Here is a 22422-nt window from a genome sequence, read left to right as displayed (position 1 = left end):
GTAATAATCTTCGTTTTAATTCCTAAACATAGAAACCTCTATGGAATTGAAGAGATAACAAGATCTGGTTCTGCTTTAAATGTCCATAATTTTTCAATAACATCCGTTTCCAAAGTATATACAACACTATGTTTTAGATAACGCAACGTTGTCACAATTGCAACAATTCGTTGTCGAAATACAATTCTAAATGTGAAACAAACGTGGTAAGTTCACTATTGACAACGGATTGTATCAACTTCGATACTTTCTACCGGGTTTTCCACTCTGTTTACCTTTGTATGTATATAGAGCGGTTATTAACCCATAATAGATGAGACATGTCGCGGTTTCTTGTAGTTATAGGTATCTTGACATTGAGTGCTACTAGATATACATACATACAATTAGCATGACAGCAAAGAAGAAACGCTCTTACAAATTTTCATAAAATACCCTAAGAATTATTTTACATCTGGCAAGTGCCGTGGTCTTTTCAAATTGGTATTCCTGCGACTCTACTGTACTTTATTTGTAGGTGTCAAGATGTATTGAAATAAGTTCTTAAATACTGAAGTTTTCACCCCGAATCTGATTTACACAATATCTTTTGATAAATTTTAAAGTTTAATATCGGCTGGAACTTGAATTTGTATTACAGCGTCTGATGTACAATTTTGGACGTCCAATTTTAGGCAAATTTTTTAATCATTGCTGGCTCTTTTTTTTACCGATAATACGACTTATGTTGGCATGAAAGGCATACATTGTTTATTACCTTATACAGGTGTATTTACGTAGCCCTAAAAAAATAATCGAAAGGTGTCAGAGGTGTTGCTTTCAATATCATATTGCAATCAACTCGCTTTTCGATATCTGTTTATGTTATTAGAATAAAATTCGAACTACAGCATTTGTTTCTGGACGTCCAATTTTTGGACAACTTTTCAAATATAGCTCCTTCTTTATAATTGGAAAACGTCATTGGCCTGCAAACTATCAATTGCAACTAGTGTTTTGGAATATACTAGTATCTTCATATAGCCCTACAGAAAATAATCGAGAGGTATCAAATTGTGCCACCTTGAAGGACAAATTTTGATTTCATTAAACCATGATTTATATTATTTCAAATTTAAAATGATCCATCGGCTATAATAATCCGTTATAAAGTTCTTTTTTATATTTGTTTTAAGTTTGTTTTTTTTTTCAATTGGCAAATGAAACGCTAAATGAAATTGCTAAAATCCAATGTACACACCATGTCCATATTATAACTGAACAATTAAGATTATTAGTTCAGTGATTCCAAACAAAATAATTTAACATTACTTTTTAAAACACCATGTATAAAATAAACATTAAAATATTTTAGAAAATGTGAAAGCTTTAAGAGATACCTCCTACCTAACACCCCCCTCTTTAAAAATAAATTAAAATACAACATAGAAACTAAAAGAATGACGCTTAGTTACACAATAAAAACCATATAAAAGTAGACCAAAATACATATTAGATTCTAGCTTTGACCAACTTTAAATTCTTGTAACTAAGAAAACAATCTCTTAAAGTTAACATTTGTTGATTTAGTCTCAACCAAAGATTTATTGAAAGAGGAAAAAATTGAATTGTTTATTTATTTATATAATATATTTAATATTCTACAACTTGTCATAGTCTCAGTCATATATTTATTTGCTCATGTTATGGCACATGCATAAATACTGGTCGCTACGAGTACATGAGCTTGGTCGTCTATCTATCTATCTGTCTGTCTGTCTGTCTGTATAATATGTCAGTATCTAAATACATATTATTATACAAACGTCTTTAGGTCTGTATATATAATATATTTTTTTCTTTATTTCTATTGTTGTTTATGTACTCGACTTGTTATAATTGGTACCCAATAAACCTTCACTAATAACAATTGAAAATACACCAACAATTACACTAACAACAACAACAGCAAAAAATGTTATTTGCCACAACAAATTGTTTATTTGCAGTCAACTCTTATTTGCATTGTTTATTATTTTTTTCACTTTTTTTTGCTTTTTATGAATTTTTAATGAAATCAACTAAAAAACATTAGCAGACTAAAAAAAATCATGAATTCCCTAAATTATTTATTAAGCCAATACATACTTTCAGATTAGAGAAGAAGTAAAAAATCCCAAACAAATGTTTAATACAATATTTGAAATTCTTTAACAGAAAAACCAAAAAAAAGAAATATTAAATTTGAATACAAAATACATACTGCCGGATTTTGGGGCTGCTGAAGCAGTGCAAAATTTGCTAAATACTACCAAGTTAGAATAATAATTTAACAAAATCATTAAATTTAACTATAGCTGTTTATTTTTTATTGATTTCTGGTATTTTTGTTGTTGGGTAAATTTCTAAAAAAAATAGAGATTTTTTTGTTAACTGGACTTTGTATTAATAACAACTTTATTTTAATAATAAAAAACATTTCACGTTGCAAATATTTTACAGCATATTACTGAAAAAAAATACAACATAAATAACAATAACTAATGAAAAAAACAACAGTTACGTTTTGAAAAAAAAATAGGTTTGGTCGAATAATCTTAATTATGAACTCTGTACAACAGGTAATGTTAAATGTAAATTATTAGATATATAAACTGTGAATCTTTTACCAATAAGAAGCGTATGTGGATGCAATAATCGATGTTTTTGGGGATGTAAGTTATATTCCCCAAAATGGAAGTATGGCAATTTTGGTTATACTTTCAGACCCCAACACCTTGAGATCTGGCCACAGAGTTTATGGTCAATTCTTTGTCATCAGATAGATTTTTCCCCTTTTTTAGCAAAAAGGTATTAGCACAGCAATTATAGGAACGGACTTAGAAACGAATATTCGTGGTAACATAGGAATTTTTTGTCGACAGTCAGGCGGCACTTCTATCTCTAAACCAGAGGCGGAGGAAAACACGGAAATTTAACCCACCAAAACCGAAAATTTTTAATACAAAATATAAAAATGATTGATTTCACTTTAACCCCTGGATTCGTGCCAGTGTCTAACATTACCCTATTTCAGGTCTCTGCTCATAGAGACTATTATGGAAAAGAACAGGCAGATGACCTTGCGAGAACGGAATTGGCTCTGCTGATATCTGCAACGCCGTTTTCGAAAGCATTATCAACAGATAATTTTTCAAAAGGCTAAGGACCGATAAAATAACGAAGGTACATATAAGGGGGCCATGTTATTATGATCGCCATTCAATGAGAAACGCACAAGACTCCTTATAACCAGAAGTAGGCGAAATACATCGAGGTTAATAGCAGTAATAATGGGACGTTGAAGTCGGCTTAGGCTTCCCTTCAGTGAGTACTGACGCAGTTGCAAATATAAGGAAACGGAAAAAAACGCTCATTCATCTGCTCTGTGAATGCCTTGCTTTAGCTGCTAAGAGAAACAGTTTACTTGGCATTCATATTCAAACTTGGCGATCCGCGAGATATCTGAGTCTAAAATTAATGACATATTGGATATCTCACAGCTTCAGGCTGGATCTAATACCATCTAATACAACACTACATCTGACGAGTGGAGTGGTTCTGTCAAAACGGAGTCCGCTCGACTATACTTGACTGTTTGCGTGTAGTGAACTACCACGATAACCAACCAACTAACACTATATAGTTTAAGTAAAATTTCATCATTAAGACAGTTATGAACGGTAAAGTAATTTTCTTTAAGGAAACTTATATAGAGATAAATATGAATCGATTTCGTTAGTTTTCACTACGAAACAAACTCTTTTAATCAGTGTTATTCGATTAAAAGTAAGATATTAAATTGCTCAAGTCCGACTACATTTTATCGACCAGATCTAGTATATTAGAAATAAGTCACGCCCACATTCAAAATAAGAAACTGCAACAGATAGAGTACCAAAATTGAAAGACACTTTTGATATCCAAAGAATGGTTGTGAATGATATTGACAGCATGGCTATGGTGGGCATGGCACCTTTCATAAAAATAATAAATATTAAATCGGTAAATCTGAGAACATTAACAGTTAAAGTTCTTAATTTTCGTCGAAAACGCTTTGATGCCAATACGAAGAGGTATTTAAGGAAAAAGTGGGCAGAGTAGCAAAAGGCGTGGCAAATACCATAAGAATTGTACACAAAAATTTTTTTTCTAAAGAACTATTAGACTCAAAAAAAAATATAAAAATTTTGCACGAACAACTTAAACATTCAGAGAATAAGGGCTATGAATAAAATACAAAATCTCGTATATCTGGGAAACTACATACAAATTACTAAACTTTTTCATGATTAAATTAGAATCTTCAAAATAGTAAACAATAAAAATAAAATACAACAACGTTTTAAAATTTTCGGAGGTAGAAGAATTTTTACCTCGTTCCGTCGTTATTGCCTCAAAATTCCTTGAGAATCGAATGTTAAGTTTCGTATGCTACACGTTACCAACGTCATCAGCCACTACAGTGGTTTAGAGTATTACAAACCCCTAATGTATTCTATAAATAACTTCATTATAAATATCTTAAATTATATAAAATTATATTTTATAATTGTAATGTATAGCTATTTATGAATATATTGTTTTAATAAAATTCTAATTTAAACAACATATTAAATTATATTGAAATACAAAACCCCCGCAAAACAATATAAAAATAGAGACACGTGCAATTAATATTCGAATATGTTTTGTAAATAATATTTACTTTTCTAATATAAAAATTCTTTTTATTACTATTCAAAACAAAATTGTAACATGTCGAGAAATACACAAACACACGCACACATCATTTAGTAGAAACTATTAATAAATGTGAGAATTTTAAACATTTTACACGTCTGTTATTTCAGTTTCAATTACAAATTTAAAACAAATCATTTTGTTTTTGTGGAATTAATTAGTAAAAAATATACTTCATTAAAATACTTTTTTCCATGAGAACAAATAAGTAAATAAATAGTATTTAAAAAAATGCAAAATATTTTGTTAAGAAAAAACTACAAATTATTATGAGATTTGTTTTGAATAAAATAAACACAGAATCAACAACTACAATAACAATAATATTGAATATTTTAAAAGGATGTTAAAAGTTGAAAGAAAAAGTTAAAATAATAATAAAAGTCAATAAAAATGTTTGTGTTTATTGTATATGAATACGAAAGATAAGCAAACAAACGTTATTAATAATAAAACAAAAAAAGTAAAAGCATTTAGAAAGTATTTTATTACACATATGACAATATTTACTAAGGGTATAAATGTGTAGGTACTTTTAATATTGAATTATTTGTTAAGGGTTTCCCTTTAAAAATAATTCTGCCTTTTGTTTTTCGCAAGATTCTAAATTTTGATTTGTTGTAAAGCATTTGTCTTTTCTTCTGATATATTTATATCAAGTTTAAATTGCTATATATGTAACAATCAATTTGTTTTTTTGCGAATACCCTAATAACTGTAATTCCATTAGGGGAGTGGTAAGGTCTTAAGAACATTTTGTGAAATTAATTAATAGAATTAAAAATACCTCAAGACACACACATTTGTATTAGGGAGGGTTTTTTATTTTGTATATTCTATAGTCCATTCTACAGTCTTATCTATAGTCTAGCCTATAGTATATTCTATAGTCTATTCTATAGTCTTGTCCACAGTCTATTATATAGTCTTATATAAAGTCTAGTTTATAGTATATTCTAGTCTATAGTTTAGTCTATAGTCTAGTCTATAGTCTAGTCTATAATCTAGTCTATAGTCTAGTCTATAGTCTAGTCTATAGTCTAGTCTATAGTCTAGTCTATAGTCTAGTTTATAGTCTAGTCTATAGTCTAGTCTATAGACTAGTCTATAGTCTAGTCTATAGTCTTGTCTATATTCTAGTCTATAGTCTTGTCTATAGTCTAGTCTATAGTCTAATCTATAGTCTAGTCTATATAGAATGATTCCATCCATATATATTTCATATATTTAACTATGATCCACAATGTTTAAATTAACTATTTCATAAAAATCTTCCCTAATATTTATACACAATTTTAAAACATAGTTAAAAAGTTTATATAGCCTGAAGTATTTAATCTAGTAAAACATATTTATAAAGCTATGTAAATTATTTTCAATAATCCCTGTCATTAAAAATGTATATAATAATGAATTAATTAAAACTAAAGCTATTAAATCGGTACCTTAAATCTATTCAAATAAAGTTGATGCTGAATTTGGATAAATTCTCGGAAAATTACATTTTTCAAAAATATTATGAATATCAAATGTTTCTCAAATGAGAGGCCCATTTATGATACTTCAAAATAAATTAAGTTCCATTTGTTTATTTGCAACATTTGTCAGTATATCTTTTCATTTACGTATTTGTCTCTCACTCGGTGGCTTCGTCAGACTCTCTGTCAGCTACATTGTACTACATAGTGTACTAATCTTCTCCTATAATAAACGTTAATTTAACTAGATTAACTTTTAACATTTTTGAGGATGTGTTAATAAACATAAAAAGCCGCACATTTTCATCAACAACAATTATCTATTTGAATTTCTACATAAAGAGCTAAAGACGCAAACGAACAAATATTTTTTCTTACATAAACCGGCTTTTCATTCCACACATTCGTTGGGAAACACTAGAAGAAAAATCCAAATTCCATACCCTACACTCTTCAGCTGTAAAGAGCCTAAGTGTGTCTGAGTATTTGGCATTCATCGGTTAAGATGAAAAAAGTAGAAAATGGAATGTTGCATTAAGATACTTTTTATGGTTTGAATTGAAAAATTAGATGCAATTCATTTTGAAAAAGCTAGACTAGTTTAGTTATTTATTACACGCCCCCTAAAAGTAATTAAAAAGAAATTAAATATACACATGTCTCTATCTATGCAGCGATATACATATGTAAAGATTTAGGTGAATTCAACTTAATGGTTTCAAGTTTGAAGAAGTAATTATTAAAATACTTAAACTTTTATATGTAGCATTTAAACACTAACTTGTTGAACATATAGCATATATATGTATACTTTGATTTGGACCAAATACAACTACTATAGTACAACTGTCAAAATTGTGAAAACAGTAATGTACTTATTAAATTTATTGAGGGTAAATAGTATTTACTAAATACATATGTTTGTAAAATTAATGACTTAAATTTAATTACTGATTTAAATAATAAATCTCTTAAATATTAGTATAAATGATCGACTATAAAAAATTGTCTTAAAAATTGTATAAAGTTTGATCCATAATACTAACTAACTAACTAACTAACTAACTAACTAACTAACTAACTAACTAACTAACTAACTAACTAACTAACTAACTAACTAACTAACTAACTAACTAACTAACTAACTAACTAACTAACTAACTAACTATTTAAATAACTATCAAACAAACAATCCAACTAGTGTAAGGTTTTTCAAAGTCTCAAATGAGAACTACTTGTTCTATAAGGTTTTACAAATCTGATATGTTTTTTATTATACCCTACATCACTTTAGTGGGGAGGGTATATTAGATTTGTGCTGATGTTTGTAACATATTCGTCCTATACCCACCTTTAAGTATACCAATCGGCTTAGAATCGTTTTCTGAGTTGATTAAGCTATGTCCGTCTGGCTAGCTTGCAGGCTGTCCATGTAAACTTTGTGTGCAAGGTACAGGTCGCAATTTTCAAGATAATTGGATGAAATTTGGCACACAATTTTTTTTTGGCTCAAGGACGAAACCTATTGAAAATGGATAAAATCGGTTCATTATTTTGTCTAGCCTCTATACAACCGTACCCCCCGAATAGGGCCTTTGGGCTCATAATTAGGTTAAATGTTATCTTATGTCAACAAAAGTCTGCAAAACTTAGTTTTATAGAACTTTTAATAACATTACCGACTTTTGTTATGATTGGGCCTTATTTGACCCTAACCCCCATACAAACTCCCCTCAGAAAATGACTAGAAGGTCAAAATTCACCTATAAACACTAATAATACTTTTATGTTCTACATAAGTAACTTTGAAGTGAACGTGGATTCCTCTACCAACATTTTTCCTTCCTCTTCTTTGAGCCCTATTGTAAAAAATCTCTTTTTTTGTCAAAAATAAATAAAAATATTCCGGAATTAAAAAAAGAAATCAAATGTTTTTTTTTTAAATAATCCTCATTTTTAACATACTGACTGGTGTAGGGTATTATATGGTCGACTATGCCCGACTATACATTAATACTCGTTAAAGTATAAGTTCACATTAGTGTTCCGTTAACAAATTTTTAATATACAGTCCTTCCAAACGGAGGATACTAAATACGGGAAAACTTTTGGAATGATCCACTGCTTCCTATGAACGAAAAATAATCCTGATCCCAATATAATGTAATATTATTATTTATAATTTTATCAAAATAATTTTCATAGCTTCCCTAATTTGGGCAAAGCTTGGGGATTAAGCTTTGAAAAAAAGTGTAAAATTTTCCTTATTATTAGCTTATTACGATAAGGAAATTTTTAGACCTATTACGAAAAAACTAAAGAAATTTGTTTAGACATTTTATAGGGAGAAGCTTTTCAAACAATATTTCTTTATATATTTTTTTTGTATTCCTACATTACATGATTTAAAAGCTTAGCTGATTCTCAGAGCCCTCTTATCTATAGACATAAATATGTATATGTTTATTTATGCTTCATTACCAACCTCAAACCATGCCTCCTTTTGAATTATTTTCAAAATTTGCAAGCAAAACTTGTTTCTAAGTCCAGACCTTAATAGTCATTTTAATAGTAAAAAAAATGTACTTTGTATAAAACTATTTTATGATAATTTGTCCAAAAAAAAAATAATAATAAAAATTAGTTTTGATTACACTTATTATTTAAATATTCATGAAATTCTCCAGAATATAAATATTTATACAAAAAAATAGAAATTCCAAACAAAAGTGAGAAGTAAACACACATTTTGAGAAACTTAGAAAATTAAACCAAAAATTTGCATTTTTATTTGATTAATACATTTTAATAGCAGACAAAAATTAGTGAAAAAAATCCTAAGTTGTTTAACATATTAACAATTTTAAATAAATATGTGATCAAGTAGACAAAATTATAGGTAAATATATTTAGATATAAATATGGATTAAGTTATACGCACGTAACCGGTTCAAAAAAGAAGTAAACAAATGTAGAGTTCGAGAATTGTATCGGCAGATATAGGTAAGTATTGGCCGAACTTGGATCGGGTCGTTAAAAGCAAAGATCTGATAATCTTGTGAACGAATAATTGGACTTACATTACATTTGACCTGTCGTATAATTGCTATTTTGGATTTTAGTCTTGAGGAAAGTAAAAAATTTCCCTAAATTTTTACTTTTAGAATATTTTTATTGTAAGGAATTTTCCTTAATTACAAGACCTACTAAAATTTTACTTACATTTTAAATATATTTTTTTTGTATTTTTATGATGCTGTAAAAGAATTACCTTTTCCACATAAACCATTTAATGAAAAATTTTAAGGAAAATTGCTTAAAGTTAGAAGAGAGATAAAAACTGGCAAATTAAAAATTTAATGAACCCAATGAAGATTTTTTTCATAACACAAACATTTAGGCTTAAACAAAAAATTTGATACACATTTTTTTATAAATTAAAGGTTGTTTTTTTTTAATATTTTTCTACTTTAAATTTTTAATAAACACTTTAAACAATTTGATTTGTTGGTAATAGGGAGCATTTCTTTTGAAATATTTTTGTATTTTTTTTTACAATTTCACACATACATTTATTTCTTGAATACCGTTAACAAATTTTCTTTTTCAACACGTTTTCTTAAGTTTTCATGGCAAATTGCTGTTGTAAATAGTTGCAGTTGCTGCAGCAGCAGTTTTGCTGTATTTTATTTTTTGCAATCGCCTTAAAACAAAGTAAAATTACACAAACACACACTATTTTGAAAAATCTCTCTGGCAGAAGAAAAACTACACGATGATTTGTTTCTTTTTTTTCAATTTTCTTATTATTATTGTGGTAATATTATATTAACTGTTGTTGTTGTTTTCTTTCAAACTAAGAAGAAGCGTTATTTTACAAACGTCAACTTAACTGTAGAGGATTTTTCAAAAGACTACCGTTTTCAATGAAAGTTGCAAACTAAATAAATCTCAGGCAAAAACCTCGTAAAGTTTTTCCCATAACACAAAAATATCTCTATACGCTTGTTGCTGAGTATGTGTGTGTACATACATAGATACAAACTCACACACACACTCATACATATGACCAACAGTTCACTGTGGTAAGCTGCGCACTAAAACATCAACAACACACATCAAGTTTAGCAGCAACAGACGACAAACCAACAACAGTCATTGTCATCTAAATATCAACACAAAATATCTCTCAGTGTAATGAAGAGTTTAAAAAAACGTTTACCTTTAATTTCATATGTTTTTTTAGAGTATGTGTGTGTGAATAGGTTCAAAAATTGTACCATGATGTATCAGGAGAGTAAAAATATTGTTAGAGAGACCCACGCACTTCAAAAACAAAAAAACATTTGTTTTTGTTTACATTTTTTAGGCTGTTGTTATTGTTTTTCTTGTAATATGGCCTCTAAAACAATAACAAAACAAACTAGCGGTTTCCTTTTCACAATTTTTCCTGTGAAAATTTCTCTCTGTTATGGTTTCTCAAATTTCCAGAACAAGTACCTATTTCCAATCAATGTTTTTTTTCAGCTAATCAATTATTTTTTTCTCTCTCTCTTATTTTCTCATACTATTTTTGGCTCTGTGTATGTAAGTGTGTTTCACACACAACTTTTAAAACTCTCTTGGTTAAAACGGTCAACAATGTGTGAAAATATGTTTAGTTTGCAACGATTGTTGGCAACAGCAACAACTGGTTTTTTTGATATTACAAAAATCGTGTTGTTATGGTTTTATGAATTTGCAAGCCAGTTTTACAATATATATTTTTTTTAGTTCTTTTTTCTGTTCACTTCTTGAACATTTTAAAACGGTGTTAAAATGTGAAAGAATTAATAATATTGAATTAAAATTAATGAGCTATTTACAGTCAAACACATAAAAAGCCGGCTGTGTTAGTACACAAGCCGGTAACTTGTATATAATTTAAGTAAAATTTACATAAATGTCATTTTAATGTACATACACATAAGTAATTCAGTTAACATTTCATTTTTTTTTTGGCATGATCAGAGTAGAGTTTTAATTGAATTTTTATATTGGAAGAATATCTGTTGACAACTAAATAGGTATTTGGCTTTTACATTACTTTCATTGTGTGAAAGTTTACATTACTGAAAGTGTACTTATTATACCCTACATCATTTTTATAGTTATAGATATTATGGGTCTGGATTGGCGGATAATGATTACATTTCAATGTAATTGTACATTTGAAATATGTAATTGTAGTTGAGCCTTAACCGATTACAACTAACATTACATTTTAGTCAAATTTTGAAGGAGGATTTTTGTCAAATTATAAAATTCATGAGGGTCATCAAGGCTAGTATAGAATAGCCAAATTTCATTGAATTATCTCTAAAATTGCGAACTGTAGTTGGATTACAAGGTTTAAAAAAATCCCTATGCGGGGGTTCAGTTGTTTGGGGGCTAAGTGAAATAATGGATCGATCTATAGACTTCGCCCAATGGACAATAGAAGATCATGAGCCAAAGTCTTTTTCATTGAATTAGCTTCAAAATTGGGATCTCTAGGTTGATTAGAAGGGCATACTAAATCGAAACAAAATAATTCTAAGCCGATTGGTATACTTTAAGATGGATATAGGACCGATTTTATTTTACCTAATTTTGACTAATCTAATGGATAACTCGATATTCCTAAATTTAGACTATCACGCTTATGCGGAGTAGAGCTCATTATTTATTAAAGTGCAAAATATCTGATTGTCCTTCTATATTGTAATCTGTCATTAAGGATTATCATTTACTCGTGTAAAATGTCAATGGGTCATACGAAGATTTCTTCGTCATGATGAATATGCTAACCATTGATCTTTTGAAGTTGAATTCAATTATGTAACTCAACGGTTTTTGGATAATTTCTCAATGTGTATATTTATTTAACCATATCGACCTTAAAAAGTAATTATAAGATATAAAGACCTAAATTCGAAAAATTAGGTTTTTGCACTTTAATGTTTAATAGGCTAAAATATCGGCCAGTATATAGGCTATATATACAGCGATTGTAAAGTTAATTGCATCTAAAAAAAGTTGACAACATATTCCATTCAAGACCTTCACTAACAGATATGTATGTACGAAAGTTGAAGTGCTTGGTGTGAACACCAGCCTTGTTCGCTTTATTTCATGGTGGTGTCTTTTACCCACAGGGTGAGCTTCTCTGATGAGTTAACACGGCCCATTTGTATATCTTATATGTCAGTCATACATATATCCATACACTCGAGCAATTTAATCTCTGACCATTGTAGCATTCTGGGGTCACTGTTGTCTCAGTAACAGCAACGAACTTATCCAGAATTATAGATTTTATCATGCATCAGTCTTTTAACCGTCATTGTCTTTCCATGAATTTGCGGCAAAAGGACAGCAGCCACCTGCACACCGAAGGCACTTCTCCAATAATTGGAGCAAGACTAAGTCCTAAACTTAGCCTTGCGGTCTAACGGTAATTATGATACCAAATTATATGGCTCTTTGGTTCGACCCCATGTCAAATCATTCCAAGAAAAGATGGAGAATACATTTGATCATCACCAAGATGGGGTCTTTCAACAATATAACATGCCCCGTGGGGATAGATATGAACATGGTATTGCATTGGAATGCAGCAACGGTATTTACTGATCACTGCACTATTGGTCTAACGGCCAGAAGATCAAAATTTTCCTCAAAACGACTTCCGCTAAATTACTTAAAACAAAAATGAAGAAACATACAAGGACAACTGTTGAATTTTTCATAATATGTAGAGCGAAAGGGACTCAGATACTTAATACTATCCCGGATTATAAAAACTAATAAACTTTTCTAATAGCCCCAATTTAACTGTTTTACAAAGCATATATTAGTATAAACAAATTTAACTTTAATACAAATATAATATAACTTTTACCCTCGACTGTAAACGGCCTAAAGATATATTATTTTCTATAATTACTTCAGCAATTTTAACCTCACCCAACTCACATCCCCTTGTTCCACATATACAAATGTACATAATTATTTGATTCTATCGATTTACAGTGTCGAGTGATATTTATCTAATTTGTGTTTTCCATAACGAATCAAGTGCAATTGTTGATTACATATTTGTCCATAAATCACGTGAAAATCAATAGTGAATAGAGATATGAGCAGATACAGACGTTAAACAGCAAACGGAAATTGAAATTGTTCTTTTTAATTTAATTGGGGGGAAAAAACTGTATGTATATAACAAGATTTAATTTTATTTCAATATTATTGTTTTAGTTTCCATTTTTTTATTCTTAGTTTGTTTTATTTAGAATAAATTTCTTATCTTAATAACAGTTTCATTAAATTGAAAAAAGCACAGATGAACAAAAAAACTAAACTTTTTTTGTTGTAAATAAAAAGTCATATGAATGAGTTCGAATGCAAATACAAGTTCGACTAGTAATATTTAAGTACTTGCATGTTGGATACAAGTTTTTCATTAAGAAAAAACAAGGGCACTGAGAGAAGTTTATCTCTATACACTATGGGAATTTTAAATGTCATTTAATTATGTTTTTTTTCTAGGTTTTGACAATTGTTAAATTTTAGATAAACAACAACATTAGTTATCCTGTTTAAAATATAATTATGAGATTTTAATACCCTACACTGCCATAGTGTAAAGGTTGATAATACGTCTATGATGAATTTTGTAAAGAAATTTTATAAGATTTACTTTCTTTAAAAAATGTTCAATCAAATTTTTAAAATATGTTTATAAAGAAAACCTCAATTTTACAAAATCAGTGAAAGCAAGTGTTTATTAAGGATTTCTAAAGTAAGAAAAAAATCATAATATTTGTATTATTTAAGATTTAAAAGCAACAAATTTATAAAGAAATAAATACAACAATACATCACCATAGCGCAAAATTAAGTACAAATTCCATGAAAGTAAAATCCGCATAAACTTGAATTAAATCAAAACTACAACAATAACGTTGCGTTGTATCTCGCTACATATCTGTATCTGTGGCATATTATCTTTATGTGTCGTATTCGTATTAAGTAAATATATGAAGAAAATATTACTTCATCAAAAAAAAAAAAAAAAAAAAAAAAAAATGAAAAAATGAAAAAAAATTATAATAATAATGAAATATGTACATACAAAAGAGCATTCTTATTCTATTATTTATTATTCGTATTGTAGGTATTATTTAGTTTTTTTTATACACATTTTGTTGCTACAGTTATTGTAGCACGAATTCCAAAATTCAAATACAAAATCCAACAAATATTAAATTAAGACGCACATCTCGCAAATTCTACTAGTTGAAAGACTCTTAATCATAATTTTAGTACTATAGTCATATAAAATTGTAATTCAAATCAATTTGTAGCATTTAATTTTTTTTAAACACAATAAAGTTTTATTCTTTTTTACTTTTCAGCAAAAAACTATTTTAATAATTTTTTTTTTAAAAGGTAAGTAACAGAGATTTGTTGTTTTGCCATTGTTGTGTTAAGATAAATGTACAAGAAAATAATAAATTTCAATCAAAGTTTCAAACTATTTATTGTAATTTTCATTAGTATAAAGTACATATTTCTGTAAATAATAACAGAATATTAAACGCAAATAAACCAAAGTACAAGTTAACTAATTTAACAAGGTACATATGTGAATCATTTACGAGAAACTCCAAGAAGTTTAGAACTACATAAATCTTTATTTTGTAGATTTATTTCTTCTAAATTTGCCAAACTTAGTGGCTATTTGACCCCAATCTAATTACTAAGCTGTACGATTGAAAAACAATTCGATTTGACTTCCATTATAATTTATGTATCGGAAACAAGTTCAAAATATATTAAAAATAGACGAGACTATAATCGAAATATTAAACTAAACTTTAGTCCGAACTATAGACCAGACATAATAGGAGATAATAGACCGTATAATTATTCAATACCAAACTAAAGATAAGATTATAGCTTATTATATAGACGTCTCTATAGCATATGTATATAACAGTAGAGCCTAGAGTCCTAACAACTGTCTATTAACGATACTATTTCGATTGAACTAAACTATAATCAAGACTACAGACTGATCTAAAAACCAGACTATAGTCGAGACTGTAAATCAGACTTTAATATAGTATTTATATCAGATCATATGCAATATAGTCGAGGCAATAGTGATGACTATAAACTAGACTGTAGCGTAGCACTTAATCAGACTATCGAGACTTTAGATCACTATAGATAAAAGCATAAGCCAAAATATAGGCCATAATTTTGACCACAATATAATCAAGACTACAGTCCTGAATATAATTTTGAGTATAGACCATATTAAAGTTGAGACTATTTACTAGACCTCTTTGGGACTATAGATAAGATATCACTTTAGTTCAGACTATAGGTTAGACTATAAAACCGATTATAGTTTAGACAATATGTAAAATATACTATATGATACTATAGACCTGTCTTTAGCCCAGACTTTAGGCTAGACTAAAGTCTTTACACTATAGAATAGTTTATAGACTATAAAACAGTCTATAAACTATAGAACAGTCTATAGACTTTAAAACCGTCTATAAACTATAAAACAGTCTATAGACTATAGAACAGTCTATAGACTATAGAACAGTCTATAAACTATATAACAGTTTTCTGACTATTGAACAGTCTATAGACTAAAGAACATTTTATAGACTATAGAACAGTCTACGGACTATAAAACATTCTATAGACTATGGAACAGTCTACAGACTATAGACTATAGAACAGAATATAGACTATAGAACAGTCTGTAAACTATAGAAACGTTTATAGACAAAATAACAGTCTATAGGCTATAAAACAGTCTATAGACTATAAAACAGTCTATAGACTATAGAATAGTCTACAGACTATCAGTCTATAGACTAGTCTATAGATTATAGAACATTCTATAGACTATAAAAAGTCTACAGACTATAGAACTATAGAACAGTCTATAGACTATAATACAGTCTACAGACTATAGAACAGAATGTAACATATAGAACAGTCTGTAAACTATAGAAACGTTTATAGACAATAGAACAGTCTATAGGCTATAAAACAGTCTATAGACTATAAAACAGTATATAGACTATAGAGTAGTCTACAGACTATCAGTCTATAGACTATAGAATAGTTTATAGATTATAGAGCATTCTATGGACCATAAAAAGTCTACAGACTATAGAATAGTCTATAGACTATAGAACAGTCTATAGACTATAGAATAGTCTATAGACTATAGAATAGTCTATAGACTATAGAATATTCTATAGACTATAGAATAGTCTATAGACTATAGAATAGTCTATAGACTATAGAATAGTCTATATACTATAGAATAGTCTTTAAACTATTGAACAGTTTAAAGACAGTCTATAGACTATAATACAGTCTACAGACTAAAGAATAGCCTACAGGCTATAGAACAGTCTATAGACTATAGAACAGACTACAAAGTAATCTATATTAAGGAATATAGACTAGACTATAGTCTACAGAACATACTATGTAACAGTCTTTAGTCAAAACTATAGAACAATCTAATGTCAAAAATATACCAGTTTGTAGCCAAAACAATAGACAATAGATCGGACTATAGTCTAGTAAATAGACTTAAGTCAAGACTATAGAACTGACTACATTCAGAACTATAATATAAAGTTAAGACTATATATTCATAAACAAATTTTTATTTTATAAACGATTTATAAATCAAATTTCGTATGGAAATTTTGTTTTATAAACGTTTTATAAAATAAAGTGCTGTTTATGAATAAGGGGTATAAACTCGAACTGCAATCAAGTCTAAAGGATTATTAAATACTATTAATTATACTATAGTCGAGACTATTGATCTGTTTATAGATTGGACTATAGAACCGACTGTAGTCAAAATTATAGACCGACCTAAGTCGAGACTCTATAATATATTCAATACTATTGAGAAGACTATATTGTTGATTATATAATAAATTGTGGGTTCAACTATTGTCTAAACTGTAGTCGATACTATTATAATTTAGTAAAGAAAATGTATTCAATATTATAGTTATAATATTCATTGTAGTTTGGTCTACAATATCGGTTTTAGTATGGTTTATAGCATCGTCCATAATGTTTACTATAAACTTGACTATAGTTTTTTTCAACCCAATTCCCTAAAATACAAATTTACTTTTCAAATCAATCCCAAAAAAATTTTTTGAAACAATAATTTGAAAAGCAGCTTAAGCAATTCCAAACATTAAAATTAATAGCATAATCAGATTTTGAAATTATGTACATATGTATGTGTGACTGTGTGATAGATTGGCAATGATTGAAATCATCAATTTTAAAAAATATTTATTAGAATGGGGTTTTCGTTTGGTATCAGGATCAACTAGTAAATCATCAACAATGGTCATTTGTTAAAATTTCATTGATGTTCTTGTTAGAATTTTGTTATGAGAATTTTTAGAACAAAATTTAATACACATTTGCAAAAACATACATACGTACATACATATACATACAATGGTAATCTACTTATGACCTTTTATAAACACTTATTGTTAATTTATTGCTTACATGTTGTTATGTCTACTATTTTGTTCATCTTTATCTCAAGGATGCTTTATTTGCTTTGTATTTTTGCGTGAACATAAATAAGTCTATGAATGTCTCAAAAGATTTTTAATATCTCCTTTTTTATTAACGCATGAAGGAACACAACCTGAAAGATTTGTAAGTTCATCCGCAATATAAATATCTAATATGTTGTTAAATTTTGCTTTGGTATTGTGGACTGAAATCAATCAAATAAGTCGCATAAAGTCTCATAAAATTCCAAAAAAAATTTTAACATTTTTCAAACTTAAAGAACATAATTTACAAAATGTATTTGATCAATTCACAGCCTTAAAGTATGCTCTGTATAGGCAATTTTATTCCGTTGCGGATGTTTTCGTTTAATTTAGAAAATTTTAACTAAAGCATTATAAATTTTGTTCCTTGATTACATATATCAACTATTCATATCTCTCCATGCAATTTGCAACAGTTTTGCAAAACATTATCATTTAATAAAATATTGGCAAATATTGTTTCAATATATATGTACATATGAACATACATACACAATTCTTAAATGCAATAAAATTTAATTAGAAAAAAAAAAAACCAAGAAAAAAACTGTTTATAACACCACATTTCATTATAATTGCAAATATTTTCTAACAATAATAAAAACACCTTTTTTCTCACTATAACTCATAGTCGGTCGCACCATGCATGTATGTAACAGACAGACGTCTAATATAACAACAGTTGGCCATGGCTATAAGTCAAGTACGTTTTTATGAGTTCTAAGTACTTACAGATACATGAGAATGTATCTATAGTATGTGCAAATGAGTTAACAGTTTGTTTAATACTGGCGCTGTAATAACAAAAAAAATATATTAACCAGTGTGTTGCTAATGTTGTCATATTGACCACTCCTCCATAGTATGTAGACGATTAAGAAGTAATTAATAACTATATATGACATCGAACAAAAAACACATGTATGTAAGCATGTTGTTGTGGTAAATAGAAATAACTTTGAAGCCATTGGTTGTCTAGTTATGATAGATTAAGGTCGCCTAGCCTAGTACTCTATAACGGACAAGGTCTTTAGCAATGAAGAATCATTGATTTTAAAACAAATTAAAGAAAGTTAGCAAATTAAATATGATTAGGTTTTGCCGACATTGATAAATAATTTGGATCCAGTCTATAGTCTAGTCTATAGTCTAGCCTATAATATAGCTTATAGTCTAGTCTATGGTGTAGCCTATGGTCTAGTCTATGGTCTAATCTATGGTGTAGTCTAGTCAATAATCTTGTCTTTAGTCTATAATCTAGTCTATAGTCTAGTCTATAGTCTAGTCCATAGTCTAGTCCATAGTCTAGTCTATAGTCTAGTCTATAGTCTAGTCCATAGTCTAGTCCATAGTCTAGTCCATAGTCTAGTCCAAAGTCTAGTCTATAGTCTAGTCTATAGTCTAATCTATACTCTAGTCTATAGTCTAGTCTATAGTCTAGTCTATAGTCTAGTCTATAGTCTAGTCTATAGTCTAGTCTATAGTCTAGTCTATAGTCTAGTCTATAGTCTAGTCTATAGTCTAGTCTATAGTCTAGTCTATAGTCTAGTCTATAGTCTAGTCTATAGTCTAGTCTATAGTCTAGTCTATAGTCTAGTCTATAGTCTAGTCTATAGTCTAGTCTATAGTCTAGTCTATAGTCTAGTCTATAGTCTAGTCTATAGTCTAGTCTATAGTCTAGTCTATAGTCTAGTCTAGTCTATAGTCTAGTCTATAGTCTAGTCTAGTCTATAGTCTAGTCTATAGTCTAGTCTATAGTCTAGTCTATAGTCTAGTCTATAGTCTAGTCTATAGTCTAGTCTATAGTCTAGTCTATAGTCTAGTCTATAGTCTAGTCTATAGTCTAGTCTATAGTCTAGTCTATAGTCTAGTCTATAGTCTAGTCTATAGTCTAGTCTATAGTCTATAGTCTAGTCTATAGTCTAGTCTATAGTCTAGTCTATAGTCTAGTCTATAGTCTAGTCTATAGTCTAGTCTATAGTCTAGTCTATAGTCTAGTCTATAGTCTAGTCTATAGTCTAGTCTAGTCTATAGTCTAGTCTAGTCTATAGTCTATAGTCTAGTCTATAGTCTAGTCTATAGTCTAGTCTATAGTCTAGTCTATAGTCTAGTCTATAGTCTAGTCTATAGTCTAGTCTATAGTCTAGTCTATAGTCTAGTCTATAGTCTAGTCTATAGTCTAGTCTATAGTCTAGTCTATAGTCTAGTCTATAGTCTAGTCTATAGTCTAGTCTATAGTCTAGTCTATAGTCTAGTCTATAGTCTAGTCTATAGTCTAGTCTATAGTCTAGTCTATAGTCTAGTCTATAGTCTAGTCTATAGTCTAGTCTATAGTCTAGTCTATAGTCTAGTCTATAGTCTAGTCTATAGTCTAGTCTATAGTCTAGTCTATAGTCTAGTCTATAGTCTAGTCTATAGTCTAGTCTATAGTCTAGTCTATAGTCTAGTCTATAGTCTAGTCTATAGTCTAGTCTATAGTCTAGTCTATAGTCTAGTCTATAGTCTAGTCTATAGTCTAGTCTATAGTCTAGTCTATAGTCTAGTCTATAGTCTAGTCTATAGTCTAGTCTATAGTCTAGTCTATAGTCTAGTCTATAGTCTAGTCTATAGTCTAGTCTATAGTCTAGTCTATAGTCTAGTCTATAGTCTAGTCTATAGTCTAGTCTATAGTCTAGTCTATAGTCTAGTCTATAGTCTAGTCTATAGTCTAGTCTATAGTCTAGTCTATAGTCTAGTCTATAGTCTAGTCTATAGTCTAGTCTATAGTCTAGTCTATAGTCTAGTCTATAGTCTAGTCTATAGTCTAGTCTATAGTCTAGTCTATAGTCTAGTCTATAGTCTAGTCTATAGTCTAGTCTATAGTCTAGTCTATAGTCTAGTCTATAGTCTAGTCTATAGTCTAGTCTATAGTCTAGTCTATAGTCTAGTCTATAGTCTAGTCTATAGTCTAGTCTATAGTCTAGTCTATAGTCTAGTCTATAGTCTAGTCTATAGTCTAGTCTATAGTCTAGTCTATAGTCTAGTCTATAGTCTAGTCTATAGTCTAGTCTATAGTCTAGTCTATAGTCTAGTCTATAGTCTAGTCTATAGTCTAGTCTATAGTCTAGTCTATAGTCTAGTCTATAGTCTAGTCTATAGTCTAGTCTATAGTCTAGTCTATAGTCTAGTCTATAGTCTAGTCTATAGTCTAGTCTATAGTCTAGTCTATAGTCTAGTCTACAATATAAGTTATAGTCTAGTCTATAGTCTAGTCTAGTATATAGTCTAGTCTATATTCCAGTCAATAGTCTAGTCTATAGTCTAGTCAATAGTCTAGTCTATAGTCTAGTCAATAGTCTAGTCTATAGTCTAGTCTATAGTCTAGTCCATAGTCTAGTCTATAGTCTAGTCTATAGTCTAGTTTATAGTCTAGTCTATAGTCTAGTCTATAGTCTAGTTTATAGTCTAGTCTATAGTCTAGTCTATAGTCTAGTCTATAATATAGCTTATAGTCTAGTCTATGATGTAGCATATGGTCTAGTCTATGGTCTACTCTAGTCAATAATCTTGTCTATAGTCTATCTATTGTCTAGTCTTTATTCTAGTTATTATCTACTTTATAATCGAGTCTATAGTCTAGTATGTAGTCTAATCTAAAGTCTTGTCTATAGTTTATAGTCTGGTCTATAGTCTATAGTTTAGTCTAAAGTCTAGTAACTAGTCTAGTCTATGGTATAGTCTAGCATGGTGTATACTTTTGTTTACATTATGGTATACTTATAATCTAGTCTATAGTCTGGACTATAGTCTAGTCTTTAATCTAGCCCATAGTCGTATATATAGTCTTGTTTATTATGTGGGCGGACGATACAGTCGCCCTTTCTTTAGTACTTCAGACAGGAACTATAACTCTCTTGCACGAGATTATAACATACATATATCAAGCAGCCTGAAGTTTTGACACATTCTTATGCAATGTTTATAATATAAGTAATAAAGGCCAGTTCAATTTCTTGCTTTTAAATGACTTATATATTAATGACTCGTATGTATATATGTAAGTTAATATGAACAAATAAGCATTTCTAGTTTATTATTATACTATTTTGTAGATAACACAAATCAATTTTATATAATATATCTGATTTATTGTGTAATACTCACTAAAGGGGTTTACTTCTCTTATAAATTAACAACTATTCTTAATTTATACATTATTTAAATAAGTTTGGGAATTTACAATTAAACGTCACTTTTTTATTTACAACAAAACAACCCGTTATACAAGTATAATGAAAAATTTGCACGTTTTGTTAATATTTATATATATTTTTGTTAGATTTTATAAAGCCTTTGGGTTCTCTATTTGAAGAGAAATGATATAAACTATTTGAACAATAGTTTATAAATAAATTAATTATTATATGGATTCGTAACAGCTAATAAAATCTTTCAAATGAAATTCATACAGATGTAAATGACCGAATAAGTAAATAATAGTGAAAATAAATTTATCATTTAAATTGCATTTT

The 22422-nt window shown here is 28.8% G+C and overlaps 1 protein-coding gene across 4 annotated transcripts in view; it reads right to left on the bottom strand.

Annotated features, from left to right (window-relative positions):
* Positions 1-22422, bottom strand: part of LOC124421296 — a 105832-nt gene that overhangs the window by 71490 nt on the left and 11920 nt on the right. The window contains exon 1 of one of the 4 annotated variants that reach the window (XM_046956229.1): positions 9810-10179. The exons of the other annotated variants lie outside the window; for them this stretch is intronic. The gene's annotated coding sequence lies outside the window, so the exon portion shown is untranslated. Of the gene's footprint in view, positions 1-9809; positions 10180-22422 lie in introns of those variants that run through there. 4 annotated transcript variants of the gene reach the window in all.

The sequence above is a fragment of the Lucilia cuprina genome, chromosome 2, assembly GCF_022045245.1.
Source record: "Lucilia cuprina isolate Lc7/37 chromosome 2, ASM2204524v1, whole genome shotgun sequence".
In the NCBI taxonomy this organism is placed as follows: Eukaryota; Metazoa; Arthropoda; class Insecta; order Diptera; family Calliphoridae; genus Lucilia; species Lucilia cuprina.
The sequence above is the reverse complement of the archived record's forward strand: the minus strand, read 5'-3'. Positions and strand labels throughout refer to the sequence as shown.